The following is a 16,787-nucleotide window of genomic DNA, read 5'->3' as shown; positions in this document are numbered from 1 at the left end:
TGGATGAAGGTCTTGGAAGTTAGTGAGCAGTCGCAATCCCTTCAGGAAGTCTCTCCAATTCACTGGGTTGGGCTGTGGCTGAGTCACTTAGCTCTAATGAATAGGACACATGACACAATTCATGTCCATGAGGAGTCCTTCCTTTTTTTTTGTTTTTTTTGCGGTACGCGGGCCTCTCACTGTTGTGGCCTCTCCCGTTGCGGAGCACAGGCTCCGGACGCCCAGGCTCAGCGGCCATGGCTCACGGGTCCAGCCACTCCGCGGCATGTGGGATCTTCCCGGACTGGGGCACAAACCCGTGTCCCCTGCATCGGCAGGCGGACTCTCAACCACTGCGCCACCAGGGAAGCTCACGCTCGTTGTTTTAACAACCCCCAAAGCTCAGTGGCTTAAAACCATCGAAGTTTCTTTCTTGCTCTCATTCGAGTCCAGTGAGGATGTGGAGGAGGAGTACTGTGCTCCATGTGGTCATGCAGGGACCCAGGCTCCTTCTAGCAGCCGGATCATGCATCCTGAGGCCTCAGAATCTTCTCCTGAATCTGTGACTCCTTAGGCAAAGAAAGGGATTGTGGGTGGCAGACGGGGAGAGGGAGGAGGAGTAAGGGGGAGGCTGGGAACTGGCGTCCGTCCCTGCCATCCACGTGTGTTTGGCTCTCACGTGTTCACATGACCCGCCTCTGACCAGAGGGCTGTCTGGGAAGTGGGGTTCAGGTGTGTGCCCAGAAAGGCAAGCAACACAACACGAGCCTCTCTCTCTGAGCCCCTCTGCTGTGACTGTTTGTTCTTCCTGTGCTCACTAGGTACGTGGGAGGGTGGACAGGTTCGGATGCTTAGAGATCCTGGTTTCTTTTCCCCTTTTGTCTCAAAAATGAACCTGAAGTCCAGTCTTGGTGGAGACCAGCATTCTTGCCTGCTTCCTCTCCCCCAGCTGGCCCAGAGTGGGCCTCTACCTGCAGTGCTGGACTTCTGCTTCCAACAGGCTGGTGGCCCCAAGCTGGCCCTGAACTAAATGATTATGGGATCAAAGCAAATACAGAGCAACAGAGAAATCCCGTGCTCTCTGCCCAGGCTTCCTGGGCTGACAGTTCGGGGAAGGCTCTCACGTAGTGAAGGGTGGTGAGGAGGGCAGGTGGGGAATGTGGGACCCGTGGAGGATACTTGCCCCTGCTTAACTTGGAGCTGAGTAGCAGTGCATAAGAATATGGGCCCCTTGTGGCCAGATCTTCACATTTTTCTAGAAAAGTCAGAAATCTGATTTTTATTTGAAAACTCAGAATTATTATTATTATTATTATTTTTGCATTACACGGGCCTCTCACTGTTGTGGCCTCTCCCGTTGCGGAGCACAGGCTCTGGACGCGCAGGCTCAGCGGCCATGGCTCACAGGCCCAGCCGCTCCGCGGCATGTGGAATCTTCCCAGACTGGGGCACGAACCCGCGTCCCCTGTATCGGCAGGCGGACTCTCAACCACTGTGCCACCAGGGAGGCCCGGAAACTCAGAATTTTTAAAAATTGGCTCAAACAAAATACCTGTGGCCAAACTCTCGCAGCAGGCTAATCATTTCTGTCTCTGGCTTAGATTCTGTAATGTGACTCTGGGGGCTGCGGCTTCCTCACCATGAGGTTCCTCACAGAGACCAGAGGAGCCCCAGGCTCTGGCGCAGTCTGAAAAACAGGCATCATAAGGAGAGAGGGTACCTCTGATAAATCTGACCTTGAGACAAGCTGCCAGATGCTGGATGAGGCCCCCAGAAGTGTTGTAAGCAGGATGCCCTTTCTAGGTTAGTGCAGTCTAGAGCCTTCCAAGATTAGGCTGGAGATTGAGTGTGAAGAATCCCTTCCTGGGCGGGGCGGGGAACCTTTACCTCTCATTACCTCCTGGGTCCTGGCATGCTGTTGCCAAATTCTGCCCAGAACCGGGTTCTAGCACACCCCACTTTACTCTGTGCAGCAGTGCGACTGAGCCTTTATGGTCTCAGCAAGTGTTATACTTAGAGAAGGTGACCTGTGCATAAACTAGCTACAGAAAGCCAGGAATGATCTATTCCCATGTGGTATTTATTGCACCTATGATCCCCAGGCTTGCAATTTTGACTTTTCTCCCAACAACTTAAACCTCAGTTGAAAAATAAAATCTTCTGATCGGGTCTGAGAAGGGATTTACCAACGTGAAAAGGGAAAAGGCTAGAAATAACTCTAGTATTGAATTGGAATTAGACTTATTGCTATTAACTCGGGAATTGTTAATACATATATGCACAGATAGGTACAGAAACAGTTACAGACGTTGTGACTATATGGATGTTAATATCTGTGTCTGTATCTGTATCCATACATGTATTCTCATCTCCATCTGCTGAAGGGGCCTAGAAGCAGTGGCAGCCCAGTAGCAATGAGCACGCTGAGTGCCCAAATCAAACGTGGTTTCTGAATGTCCTCCTTCACTAAAAGGAACCAGAGCTCCTCAGAGAAATAGCTGATTCCATCACTGGGTTAGGAAGAGTACAACTTTTTTTTTTTTGCCAGAAAATACAAAAAGGCTCAAAGAATTGTAAGGACAGAAAGCATAAGGGACAGCTTGAAGGGGCCCCCGCTGCCCCACTGGCCAAGTCTAGAAGTATTTGAGCATCTGAATATAAAATGGGCAGCCAGTATCTAGCAGCCGTGGGACCCTACACAGTGCTGCCGGCGCACTGGTGAATTTGAGGCGAGCGTTGAATTTGAAGTGTGTGAAGTGGGCACAGAAGTACTTGAGCAGCACAAACGATTGTGCTGTCAGTGAAAGAGCTGTTGGTCGGGAAGGTCACCTGACCGTCTCTCCAACAAGCAAATCCCCTTGCCAAGTGTGTCCCCGCCTTCCCTGACCTCTGTGCAGGCGCTGCTCGGGTTGGTGGAGAGCCATTTGCTCTTGGACTTTTTGATACTCCAGGGCAAGACGGTTATAACACATTGCACCCTCTCACCAGTCCACAAATAGGTGCCTCTCTCGTCTGTTTTTCAGTGCCCTCTCTGTCTTCATTTGAAAATCGGAAAGAAAAGTGGATACTTGAAACACCACTGTCCAAAGACTCCTGTCTTGCCTGTGGGGGCCAACACTGACCTCAGATGGCCCCCCTAACACTGAGACATTAGCTAAGGACAAACCAAAGTCTGACACCCTGGAGATACCCTGAAAAGCAGATGCAGTTTGAAGGCTGTGGCGTGTGGGGATTGTTTTGGACTCACACCGAAGGGCCTGAAGAGCGTGTCTGACAAAACACTGTTTATTAGCCTCCCTGCGGCCTCCAGAACGGAAGGGCCACAGGTCTGTGCTGCTGGGAACATCCTCCAGAGCCCCTGCCGCACCGGTGGTACTGGCGTGCTACCAAAAGCAATGTTGAAATCAAACCAAAGAGGACAGCGTGACATGTGCCTCCTCAGTAATGACAGATGCTCTGCCTCCACCCACGTGTACTCTTGTGAGGCGAGGCCTGGAGGGGTGGCCTCCTTCCCCTCCTAACTCACTTTAAGTACTAGTTCAGGTTGGGTAACTGTGCATCGCAAGAAAAGTGATCGGTACCATTTTGGGTTCTGTTTATTTCAAAAAGGTTTGCTTGTTTAGAAGGAAGGCATGCTTGTGATGACTGTGAGAGATAAATTCTTGGCTCAAACTGTTGGAATTGCTTCCTGGTGATGCTCTGGAGAGTAACTTGGGACGTCTTAGTGGGCTTTCTTTTTGTTTTTTTCTTTTTTGTTTGTTAGTTTTTTGTCCTTTGAGGGGATGTATGGAGGAGTTTTTATTTGGTCTTGTTTTTTAATTAATTAACCAGGGGACCGTGGAAAGTCCTTGAGCAGAGGAGGATGGATTGAGTGCCCACTCCACCTCCTAGATCTACTGGGAAGACACATTCCCCATCTGGTGCAATTAGGAAGAGTAAATGTCTTCTATAAGCCACATACTCCTTTTTGAAAGTTGCCTTTTTTTCTCCACCCTTGACTGGATCCAATATTTAATGAAACTTGTGAGAGTGAATGAAAATTTCATGCCCCTCATCTTTTCTAGGAGGTACCATGTATGTGACTGTGACTTTCAGGGAAATTTGTTTGCTGTTTAGGAAGTTATTTTCTAACTTCTTTCATTGTTGAATGAAGAAAATTATTGTATCTTTTGAAATAATCCAGATAGCTTGAGTTCGTAATTACTTCCCTGTTTTGAAATATGCACACCATGTGGGATTATAGCCCATTGAATAAAAGAATAACCTGCGAGTACATATTAATAAAAATAATATAAAATGGAGAAGGGAAAGATCTTCTTTAAAAGAGAATGCCAAGCAACATGTGTCGAAGGCATGATAAAAATAATCACCGCTTGGCCACCATCACAGCAGCAGTTGACACAGGCAGGAGTTTTCAGTGCATGTGAGGTTTGGTGGATGGAGGTTTGAGGATAGGATGATTTCACAACATCTCTCCACAAAACACTGATCAGATACAAAGGGGGAGAAGGAGGCTGGCAGTTGCTCACTTGCCCAGGTGATCACGGTGAACATCTTAGTGGAACCAGTGGAACAGCATCATGTGTCCCCTGACGTGAAACTAGATCGGCAGTCACGTTGCAGATCACCTGTATTCTTTAAGATTTGCAGGGACATGAGGACAGGAAAACACTGAAGGAAACTGATGTGACTGTGATGTCCCCACTAAACACAACACGCATCCCTGGATGGGGTGCTGCACCAGAAAGGAAAACAAGACCGTGGTGGGACAGGTGATGAAACTGGATCAGGGTCTGTGGACTGGATGGGAACGTGGTACCAGCATCGATGTCGTGACTTTCAGAGGGTTGCACAGTGGCAGCGTAGGAGAGCGTTCTTGTCTGGGGAAGTACATCCCAGCATAGTTAGTGGTAAAGGGGAACCTGGATGAAAGGGATGAGGGAGTTCTTTGTTTTGTTCTTGCAACTTTTCAGTAGGTTTGAAACCATTAAAAAGAAAAGACGGGAAGAAAATAAAGCAAAATGCTAAGAGTAGTTGCCCTCTGAAGGCCTGCTTTTTAAATGTTTTGTTAAATTTTGGTGTACTTTTCAGATATTCTACAGTAGACATGCATCTTCTAATTGAGGGATATAATAAAGAACAAACTTTATGTCTGACTTGACTTCTAGTGTATGTACGGTCATGACATTGACTTTCCAACACCATAGAAGTTTCCCTTAGGTGGTTTCCTTGCCCATACCCAGCCCTCCCACCAGAATTTTCCATTGTTCCATTTCTATCAACTGTTTTTACCAGTTCTTGAATTTCATGTAAATGGAGCCACACGGTACATTCTCTTTTGTGTCTGGTGTCTTTTGCTCAATATACCTATGAGAGAATCATTCATGTTATATCTACCAATACTTTGCTCCTTTTAATTGCTGTAAAATACTCCACTGTATGAATATATGGGAATTTATCCATTCTCTTTTTGGTGGGAATTTAGGTTTTTTTTCCAGTTTGGGACTATTAAAGTAAAACTTTGATGAATTCCCTTGAACATTTCATTTTGTAGAACTATGCACTTAGGAAGAGAATTGCTGAGACATAGTGTAGGCCAGGGATCAGCACGCTTTTTCTGTAAAGGGACAGATAATAAATACTTTGGGTTTTGCAAGCCATATATTCTGTCATAGCTAGGCAACTCTGCCATAGATGACCCCTGAGCAAATAATTCCCGTGAAACAAAATTTTGCTGAATCCCGAGGCAGATGTTCGGTTTGCTTTAGTGGAATCTGCTGAATGGTTTTCCAAAGTGGCTGCTCTTTTAAAGCTCTAAGCAGCACTTCACAGTAATTCAGTGGTTGCTTCACATACTCGTCAACACTCAGAATTGTCAGTCTTTTTGTTTTAGCCACATTGTAGTTGTGTAGCGTATCTCATTGTGATTTTAATTTGTGATTCCATGATATTAATGATGCTGAGCACTTAAAATGTATATTTATTAGTCCTTTGAATTTCTGTGAAGTGTTTGTTCAAATATTTTGGACGCTTTTGATCGGGTTGTGTTCGTCTCAGGTTTGTAGGAGATACTCTGCCTATGAGTCTGCATCACGTATTGCAGCACAGCCATATTACCACAAACTCGGTGACACAGAACAACATACGTTCATCGTCTGACAGTTTCTGTGGATGAAGAGTCTGAGCAGGAGGCTGCAGTCTAGGTGTTGGTCAGGGCTGCGGTCTTCTGGGCCCCAGTGGGGTGTGATCTGCTTCCGGGCTTGTGGTTGTCGGCAGCATCCAGTTCCTTGCGGGCTGTCAGTTCGTGGGCCTCAGCTTCTTGTTGGCTGTTGCCTGGAGGCTGCCCTTGCTTCCTTGCCGTGTGGGCTTCCCCAGCACGACAGCTCGTTTCCTAGAGCCGGCAAGGGAGAGTGTCTCCTCACAGGCTTATGGGACATAATCACACACATCCCATCACCTTTGCCATATTTTGTTGGTTACAAATAAGCCGCAGGTCCCGCTACAACTCCAGGGGAGAGGCTTACACAAGGGTATGAGTACCAGGAGTCAGGGGTTAGAGGGCCCATTTTGGAGTCTGCCTGCCAGAGTCCTTGTCAGACATACGGATCATATGTGCCTTCTTCAAGTCTGTAACTTACCTTTTCCTTTTCTTTGATAGAAAAAATGGCTTTATTTCTAACGAAATCAAACGTATCCATTTTTTATTTTATGGATAGTGTTTCTTATTATCTGTTCAACACGTCATTGTCTACCTAAGATCGTGAAGCTATTCTCCTGTTTTTTCTTCTAGACAAGGGGTTGTCAACCTTGGCAGTACTGACGTTTGGGGCTGGATAATTCTTTGTGGTGGGGGACTCTCCTGTGCCTTGTGACGTATTTAACAGCATCCCTGGCCTCGAGATTTCCCTAGCACGTCCTCCCCATTGTGACAACCAGAAACCTGGCCAAATGTCTCCTGGATCCACAAAGCCCCCTCTGAGAACCACTGTTCTATATGCTTTTAGTTTAAGCTTTAATAGTATGTTATTATCCATCAAAGTTTATACGGCTGCTTTATATTGTTCCATAGAGATATCGAATTTCTCTACATAATTTCCCTCATGAACTGCATTTACTGCTTTTGTCTTAAAGTGCCCATATATGTATGCATCTGTTTTTGAACTCTGTTCTGTTCAGTCTGTCTAATTTATATCCTTCTGCCATAAAACACTTTGTAGTCGTTTTTTGCTAAGTCTTGAAATCTGGTAATGTAAATCTGCAAACCTTGTCATCAGGATTGGTCCAGCTGTGCTAGGTTCATTGCGTTTGCATATATATTTAGAATCAGCACGTCAACTTTTACACGCAAAAAAATCTACTGAGATTTTGATTGGAACTGAATCTGTAGATCAGTTTGAGATCATCGTAGTCGTAGCAATATTGAATAGCTCAGTACATGAAATGATAAATCCCTCATGTATTTAGTTCCTTTTAAATATCTCTCAGCAAAATTTTATGGCTTTCAAGGTGGAGGTCTTGCAACTATTTCATTAAATTTGTTTCTAGGTATTTGATATTTTTGATAAGATTGTAAAGAACATTATTTTTCTGATTTTATTTTCTAATTGTTGCTAGTATGTAGAAATACAATTAATTTTTATATCAAACATATCTGGTGATCTTGGTAAAGTCATTAGATATGGTACTTATTAAATTTGTTTGGATTTTCTCTGTATTCAGTCATTTCATCTGCAAATATAATTTTACTTCTCTATTTCCTTTCTTTATACAGTGCCTTTTTCCTTGTCTTCTTGCCCTGTATACGATCTCCTAAACAAGGTTGAATAGGAAGTAGTGATAGTTAAAATTCTAGTCTTTTCCCCAAACTTAGGCGGGGAAATAATTGAATATGGTGACGTAAAATATTCTGATAGCTGTAGATTTTCTGTAGATACCCTTTATTATACTGAGGAATTTGCCTTCTATTTCTAGTTTTCTGAGAGTTTTTACTGATTTTTTTTTTTTGTCTGCTAGTACTATAAAACACTAAGTGTTTATTAAAACATTGCAGCTATGAGGATGGATTTGTCTATTTCTCCTTTTAGGTCATTCAGTTTTTGCTTTATATAAGTATTTTGAAGCTATATTATTAGATGCACTAAAAATTAAAAATGGTTATACCTTCTTGTTAAATTTACCCTTTTATGGTTATGAAATGTTTTCCTTTAGTAATATTTTTGCCTCAAAACTTACTTTGTTGCTATTAACATAGCAAACAAGGTTTTGTTTTTGTTTTCTTTTGGCCTCCACACAGCTTGTGGGATCTTAGCTCCCCGAACAGGGATCCATGCCCCCTGCAGTGGAAGCGCAGCATCCTAACCACTGGGCCACTGGGTAATTCCCATTGTTTTCTTGGTCAGTGTGTGCCTTGCCTATTTTTTCCATCCTTTTATTTTAAAGTTATAAGGGATTTTTATATTTACAGTGTGTTTCTTTTAAACAGTACAAAGTTGAGTGTTAATTTTTAACCCAGTAGAACAATCTTTGTCTTTTAATGAAAGTTTTTAGTCAATTTATATTTTTTAAGGTAATTACTGATATTGTTGGATTTAAGTGTTTTTACTTAGTTTCTCTTGGTCACATCTGTTCTTTGTTCATATTTTCTTCCTTTTTCTGAATTATTTTGGGTTAATTAAGTATTTTAACATTCCATTGTATCTCCTCTACTAGATTTTTAGTTTTTATTTTATTTTTAGTGACTAGTAATTATAGTATACATTCTTGATTTATCTGCATCTGCCATAAATTTGTACTTTACCTCTTCATGAGTAGTACAATAAACAAGAGCACAACTCCGTTTCCTCTTCTGCCCTTTGTACTTAGGTTGTCATATATTATATTTCTATGTAGAATCTAAATCGCATAAGTTGTTATTATTGTTCGTTTAAATGGTCAGTACTCTTTTATATTCAGCCACGTATCTAGCCTTTCACAGATTATTCCTTTCAGCTAGAAGAATTTTCTTTAGTACTTCTTAATTGTAGGTCTGCTGGAAATTATTTATCTAGATTTTTGTTTTCAGATATCTATTTTACCTTCATTTCCAGTTGATAACTTCACAGAATTAGGAATACTAGGTCCTTTAGCACCTTAAAGATATTCCATTGTCATCCGGATTCCAGAGTTTCTATTGAAAAGTTTATCAATCTGTTTTTCCTTTGAAGTTAATGTGCCTTTTAATTCCTCTGGCTGCTTTAAAGATTTTTTTCCTCTGTATCATTAGTTTTAAGGATCATTTGGCCTGTGATGTATCTAAATTTTGACTTCTTGTATTTTTCTTGCTTGGGATGCACTGAGATTCTTAGTCTGTGGATTGAGATCTTTCATCAGGTTTAGAAAATTCATATACTGCTTTTGCCTCATTTTCTGTCTCCTTTAGGGCTTCAGCCACATATGTTACATGATTTGACAGTGTTCTTCACATTTTTTATACATTGGTTTTTATTTTAAATTCCTTTATCTCTGGGTGCTTAGGCTTGGATGATATCTTGATCCAATTTTTAGTTCACTAATTGTGTCTTTTCATGTGTTTGGTGTGCTATTAAACTAAAGACTCAAATACAGAGAACAAACTAGTTGTTGCCAGAGGGGAGGGGATGGGGAATGGGAAAAATAGGTGAAGAGGCTTAAGAGGTACAAGCTACCAGTTATATAATGGAATACGTAAGTCACAGGGATGCAATGTACGGCCCAGGGAATATAGTCAATGTTATAATAACTTCATGTGGTACATAATGTATAAAATATCAAATCACTATGACATACAACTAAAACTAATATAAGTCAACTCTACGTCAATAAAATTTTTTTAAAATTTTTTCTAACTTGCCATTAACTCAGCATCTCCTGTTAATTTTTCGTCCCTCCTGCCCCCTTAGTATTCTTTCCCTCCTCTTATGCCTTCTGCTCTCCACATTGCCAGCTCTCTTTGGGATTTCACCTGAAATCCACTTCATTACCCTGTATATGTTGACATTTTCAATATGTCTCTTTTTTTTTAAGATTTTTTTTTGATGTGGACCATTTTAAAGTCTTTATTGAATTTGTTACAATACTGCTTCTGTTCTATGTTTTGGTTTTTTGGCCACGAGGCACGTGGGATCTTAGCTCCCGAACCAGGGATGGAACCCGCAGCCCCTGCATTGGAAGGCAAAGTCTTAACCACTGGGCCACCAGGGAAGTCCCTCAATATGTCTTTTCTTACCTGAATTAGAGATATTGTAAATAGGCTTGGGGAGAATGACAGCAACTTTTACTAATTTACTTTAAATTGTCAGCAGTAGTTCAAAAGGTTTTGATTTTCTAGATTAAGGCAACGTATTGTTCTATTAATTCAGCCCTTTAATACAGAAGAATTTGCTGGCTTTTGAGTCAACATGCCAAATCGGAGACTCAGTAACTTTTTTGAAGTGAGCTGAGCAAATGTTTACTTCAGTAAAGAAGAGCAAATGTGCATCCCACACTTCTGATTCCTTGGCATTGCTTTCTGTTTTGGCTAAAACAGTGATTCTCAGAAAGGGACTCCTACAGAATAGTTTCCCAAGGAGATAGGTTATCGTGCTCAAGTGCTCAGGTTTTAACAACAGTTTCTTCCCAATTGCCTGGGGAAAACTAGATGAATTGAAATGCTTTCTGGATTTTAAGATTCCCCCCCCACCCCGCAGTGCCCACACCCATGCAAGCTACTGCTTCTTGTCTGTTAGCAAAAGTTAGAAGACAGCCAAATCTAATGGCTCGACAGCAGCAGATATTAACAGGGAATCCTAGTTGGATGGTCCTGATAAACCTGATGGCATTTTTCCCATATGTATCTATCATTTTATGTGTATGAAATTGTTCCTGGCTTCATGAGGAAATAAACTTAATATTTGTGGGTTTCTAAAATGAATTCTTTGATTTCTAGTTGATCTACTATCTAAACAAATTGGGGACTCATTAGTCCAGACCGTGACACAGATCAGTGGCCCCTCATAACTGCAAAATTATAGTGTTTAAATTCAGTCTTGCAGCGTCCTCATGCTAACTAATTCTATATTCTTCCAAATTCATCGGCCAACCCAGCCAGCCCAAGAGGGACTCCTGAATGAACACTAAGGAAGGTCAGTACTCTACAGCAGGACTGGACCTCCCGTTGCCTCCTCTGGGGACTTTCTCTTCTGGTTTGGCCACTTAAAACCACAAAGTCAGAATGTTTGTTTCCTTCTGTATATGTCGATTTGAAAAATGGTTGTTCCTGTCTAGGAAAACTTGGCCCACGTAATGCCAAATGAACTTCTCCCAGGGTTATTTCTTTGTTGATGGTAGTGCTGGCTATGGATTGTCAGGTTACCATTGTTTTCTTACCCATTTACGTTTGTGTGTGTGTGTGTGTTGACTCGAATGACATACCGTTCAACCTCAGGTCAACAAAATGATTTAAACCACTATCTCTGTGGACCCATTTAAGATGAAAACACAGAAGTCAAATGCTATGAAATAATGAAGGCAACATCCCTCATCAAACTGTTAGTCTGCAGGAATGAGGCTGGACACTGGGCTGGCGTGGAGGGGAGTAAAGCCATCTCAAAACGTTGTTCACATATGGAAGCCGCGTTCCCAAGTGTCTGTGGTATAGATTATCCTGCAGGAGACTTCATGCCTCCACTGAGAGAACACACTTGATATTTATGACCCATCTGTCAACTCAAAGTTTCCCTTGGTTTTTATGTTCCTCCTGTTCCCCATCTTTGTGGTCACAAGAAAGTCAAGCAGTAATTGGTTACCATGGAGATATTATCACTCCTTGCATGGTGAACATTTGAATTCCACTCGTTTTCACCTTTAAGTGTATCAATAAATTGTTTAGATGATCTTTTCCCTGGGTGGATTTCATGTTCACTCTTGTTACTTTTTCCAAATGTCTAGTTGCCTCTAAAGTTACTCTGTGAGAGGTAAGAAGATACCTTGGCTGGTTTGAAATCGATAACCAAGACCGTATGACCCAGCACTTCATGGAAAATAAGTACCAGTAAATGTACTGACTGAGAGCCAGCTACCCTAACTTATCCAACTAAAATTCTACCTGTTACTACCTAACAGTTAAGTGAAAAATGAAAAATGCATTTGGTTTTTCTGGTTATTTTTCACAGCTTATGTATTCCATTTCCCACTAAATAACTGCTAATTTCATGCCACATAACTAGACAATTGCGATAGAGAATGTGAAAATAAAGTGAGTTTCAAACAGTGTCTGTGCCAGGAGTTCTGAAATAAAGAGAGGTGTGTGCGAATCAGCGGCCAGGTGTCCTCTGCGGCCTCCAACCCCCAGGACGCTGCCGTTCCTCTGGGATGTTTTTGGAGATGCTCTTCTGGCCCATGGCTCCTCCTGTGGTCTCTCTCTGAGTGATGTAACCCACAGTCATGGCCTCCGTGGACACTAGGCAGGGGTGTGTACTTGGTCCCCAAACATCCCTCCAGAGCCATACACCCATGTTTCCAACTGGCCCAGGGACCTTCCAAAGGCCACGTCAGGGACTTCAAATGCAATGTGACCAAGATCAGCCCGCCTCCCTTTATTCTTTACCCCTAGGATGGGCTCCACACACCCTCACTGGCCAAGCCACCCTTCCTTCCTTACGTCCGATGCCCGCTGCTCTGGCTCAGGCCCTCAACTCTCCTTCCACGTTGTCGTGCAGTAGCATCCTTACTGCGACCTGTCTCTAGTCTTAAACCGCATCAATCAATCCCTCAAAATCTTTCTGTGCTACGCAAATTGTACTAAGCCTTTCCCTTGATAAAAATTCTTCAAGATCTTACCCTAACCTAGGACAAAATCTACTCCTTTTTACAGTCCAAGTTCTTCATAAATCTGGACCTTAGTTCTCAAATCAACACCATCTTTTAAACTTCATTGCTTTTGAGGTGTTTGTCTTTTCACATTTTATAAAAATAATACATATACATAGTCTTAAAAATCAAGTCGTACAGAGGGAAGGTAGTGAAAAGCACAAGTTCTTTTTCTAGTCCTTTCCTCCCCAGTTCAGGTCTCCAGGGCAGGCACTTTTCATCACTCGTTTCTAACTCTTCTGGTGTTTACCAGTGTATTTCTACACTGATATACTTTTACTATCATTATTCACTTAGCAAATTTAGGGGACCCCCTTACCTGCATTCTCCACCTCCCCCCAATACAGTTATAGCACCTATTTATCTCTGTACTAATTACCTTTCTTAACTTCAAATACTATAGTTAAATTTCTGTCTCTTACAGCATCACCTCTAGGTGTTATCTTTCAACACTGCAGATCGTATCGACAATATGAGCATATAGCCTTCCTACCCCTCCGTCACCTCCTCTCCCCACCCTTCCCCACTCCTTGCCCCTTTGTCATATGCACTCTTACAATCTTTGTATGCTACTTGGAACGATAATTAGTTCTTCTGTTCTTTGTAGGTGGATTTTTAAGGTTTTAAATATCAGTCATGTACTGACATTATTATATCTGTGTAAATACCGTTCACCGCAGAGCTAGTGTGTTATGATCATGTGTCTTTCCTTTACAGCTTTTATTTTCTGAAATATCTAACTGCCTTTCTAACATTTCCTCCCTTTGTCATATTCTTACGTTCATCCAGCATCTCAATAGTACTCTAAGGCCTTATGGATCTCTTTTTCCCCAGGAGATCTCCCTCCTGGAGTTGTCCGTCTTCCTGCTGCAAGCTGGACAGAGTTTTCTCTAGACCTGCTGCATTCTGTCACTCTGGACTCTTACTGTTCAGCTGAGGAGGAGCCTTTGTTTTCTGGATCCTTCCTTTGTCTACTGTCTTGTTTGGCTGGAACATGAGCAACTTCCTCAGAAGCAGTGCACAGTGCATGAGAAATAAAATTCCTGCATCTCGGCATATTTAATAATGTATTTACTGGCTCTTCACACTTGATCGACAGTATGGCTTGTATAGCATTCCGAGTTCCAAATCACTTACTCTCAGCACTTAAAAGGCATTGATCCTTTTGATTCCAGGATCTATTAATAGTATTGCTTAACGCCCATCTTATTCTCCCTTCTATAGGAGTCCTGTGGTTTTCTTCATGGATATTTTAGATAGTCCTTTTATCGTTGGTTCTGTCAAATTTCACATTGCTGTCTAAGCATCAGAGGTGCTTATGTTTTGCTTTATGTTTTTTTATTTATCGTGCTAGACATAGACTAGGACCTTTTAATTGGAAAATGGAAGTCTCTCTACCTCCCTGGGAAATTTTAGAAAATTATTTCTGTGATAATTTCTCCTCTCCAGTTTCTACATTATCCATGGAAACCCCAATCATTGGATATTGTACTGAATGGTTTCATATATATGAAATTCTGGGAAAAGCAAAACTGTCATGACAAAAAGCAGATCAGTGGCTGCCCCAGGACCCTGGTGGGCAAATGGGATTGTCTACAAGGGGACATGAGGGAACATTTAGAGAGATGAAAATGTTCTATATGATGATGATTTTGGTCATAGTTTCATAAATTCATACTTTTATCAAAGCTCATCCAGTTGTAACACTTAACCATGGGGTACATTATACCGCAAAGAAAATAACTTTTTTTTTTAAGTTCCTGAGTCAAAACAGAGTAAAAGGTGTAATGAGATCTATAGCAGAATTTACATTTGTGTAAATTAAAAGTAACCACAGCATAATCCATACAATTAAATACTTCAGCCATAAATAGGAAAGAAGTATGGACACATGCTACAGCAGGGGCGATCCTTGTTTTCAGTGATGCTGAATGAAAGAAGCCAGACACAAAAGGCCACATATTGTGGGATTCAATTTATATGAAATATTCAGAATAGGCATATTTATAGAGACAGGAAGCAGACTTGTGGTTTCTAGGGCCTGGGGGAGAAAGGAGTGGGAGTGACTGATGAATGGGTGTAGGGTTTTTGTGTGGGGTGATGAAAATGTTCTAGGATTAGGTCGTGATGATGGTTGCACAACACTGTGAGTAAACTAAACACCACAAATTGTACACTTTAACATGGTTAAAATGGTACATTTTATATTATGTGTATTTTCCCACAAAGAAGTACATGTATACTTTTCTGCTTACAGCACTGATCGAGTAGCTTGTATTCGACCAAACTTTCCACCAAGACCTCTAAAAACAGAGTAAAATTTAGGAAAAAAAAAAAAAAAAAAGGTTTTGAGGATGGTCATCAAAGATTGGCCAAGGCAGGCAGGACATGAGGGATAGTGGACTCCCAGATGGTCCCCAGTGATCCTTGCCTCATGGTATCCATGCCTTTGTGTAATCCCTTCCTCTTGAGTGTAGGTGTGACTTCTAACTTGCCTCTAACCAGTGTATCACAAAAGTGACGGGCTGTCACTTCTGTGATTCCATTACGTGAGGCTGTAACGTCCACGTTGCTAGCAAACTCTCTCTGTAGCCTCCTCGGCATGTAGACATTTGTGTAGATGCAGCAGCAGCCATGTTGGAGCAGGCCATGTGGAGGGAACTGAGGGACTACAGCCAAAAGATGGTGGGAAGTGAGCTCTCAGCCCTGCAGCCCACAAGGATGTGAATCCTTCCAGCAACCCTGAGTGAGCTTGGAAGTGGGTCCTTCCCTGGTCTAACCTTGAGATGAGATCCTAGCTCCAGCTGACACCTTGGCTGCAACGTCATGAAAGATCTGGAAGCAGAGGACGCAGCTCAGCCTGGTCTGGATTCCCGACCCTGAGAACCTGTGACATAACAAATGTGTGTTGTTTTAAGCCTCTAAGTTCATGGTAATTTGTTACACAGCAAAAGAAAATCAATACAAAGAGCTAAGAGCCCAAAGTTAAGGGCAATATACTGAGGTGAGCTGAACCTTCTTTATCTCCCTTTCCCTCAAGAAATAAATGGCTCATTTTCAGTGCAAAAGGTTGAGACTGAGCAGAAAATAGCTGCCTGGAGATTTTTCCAGTTGGGAGGCAGAAGTGAATGCAGGGTTAATAAGGCAGCCAGGGCTTGAGGTACCAAGATCCTAAAGACAAGGAAACTACAGAGAAGTGAGCCCAACATTCTGCATTATTCCATATTGCGTCTGTCCTCAAGGAATTTGCCGCATGGTAAACTACTCTGGGTCGAGAGGCCAAGAAATGGCGCAGAAAATAGTTGCTAAGTGGCTACCTGATGAAACAGAGTTTACACAGTCTCACAGAGCGGAGGAAGTAAAACTGCAGATCAGGATGAGACAAGGAAGAAAGACTTTTGTGAATATTTCAGGTTTTTAGCTGAGATCCCTGAAGTGCCAAGCCCTAGATGTAAGGACAGGATGGAAGACCAGCCCTCAGATAGCCTGAAATTCCCCTTGAATCATCTCAAATCCTGATTGGATCCATTTTTTGCCCCTAGTCTAGATACTGTCTGGAGGGAAATGAAATCATGTCTGGGGAAGCTAGAAATAGAAAATAAAGAGAAAATAGAGAAAATCAGTGAAATCGAAAGGTGGTTCTTTGAATAAATTACAGTTTATCTCTATGGTGGAATATGATGCAGTCATTAGAGCAAATACACACACACACACACACACACACACACGTGTTTTTGTATTTATTTGTTGACCTTAAGCATCTTCCTGACATTTTATTAGGTGAAAGCATCAAGTAACAAACCAATTCGTACTGTATGATCCCAATTTTGTGATTAGACATAAAATAATGCCTTGCACAATGTATGTGAATTGTAGTTTTTCCAGATACAGGTATTACATGTGACTTTTATCTTCTTCAGATATTTTTTCTTCTTTATATATTC

The sequence above is a fragment of the Mesoplodon mirus genome (assembly GCF_964341445.2).
Source record: "Mesoplodon mirus genome assembly, chromosome: 17".
In the NCBI taxonomy this organism is placed as follows: Eukaryota; Metazoa; Chordata; class Mammalia; order Artiodactyla; family Ziphiidae; genus Mesoplodon; species Mesoplodon mirus.
The sequence above is the reverse complement of the archived record's forward strand: the minus strand, read 5'-3'. Positions refer to the sequence as shown.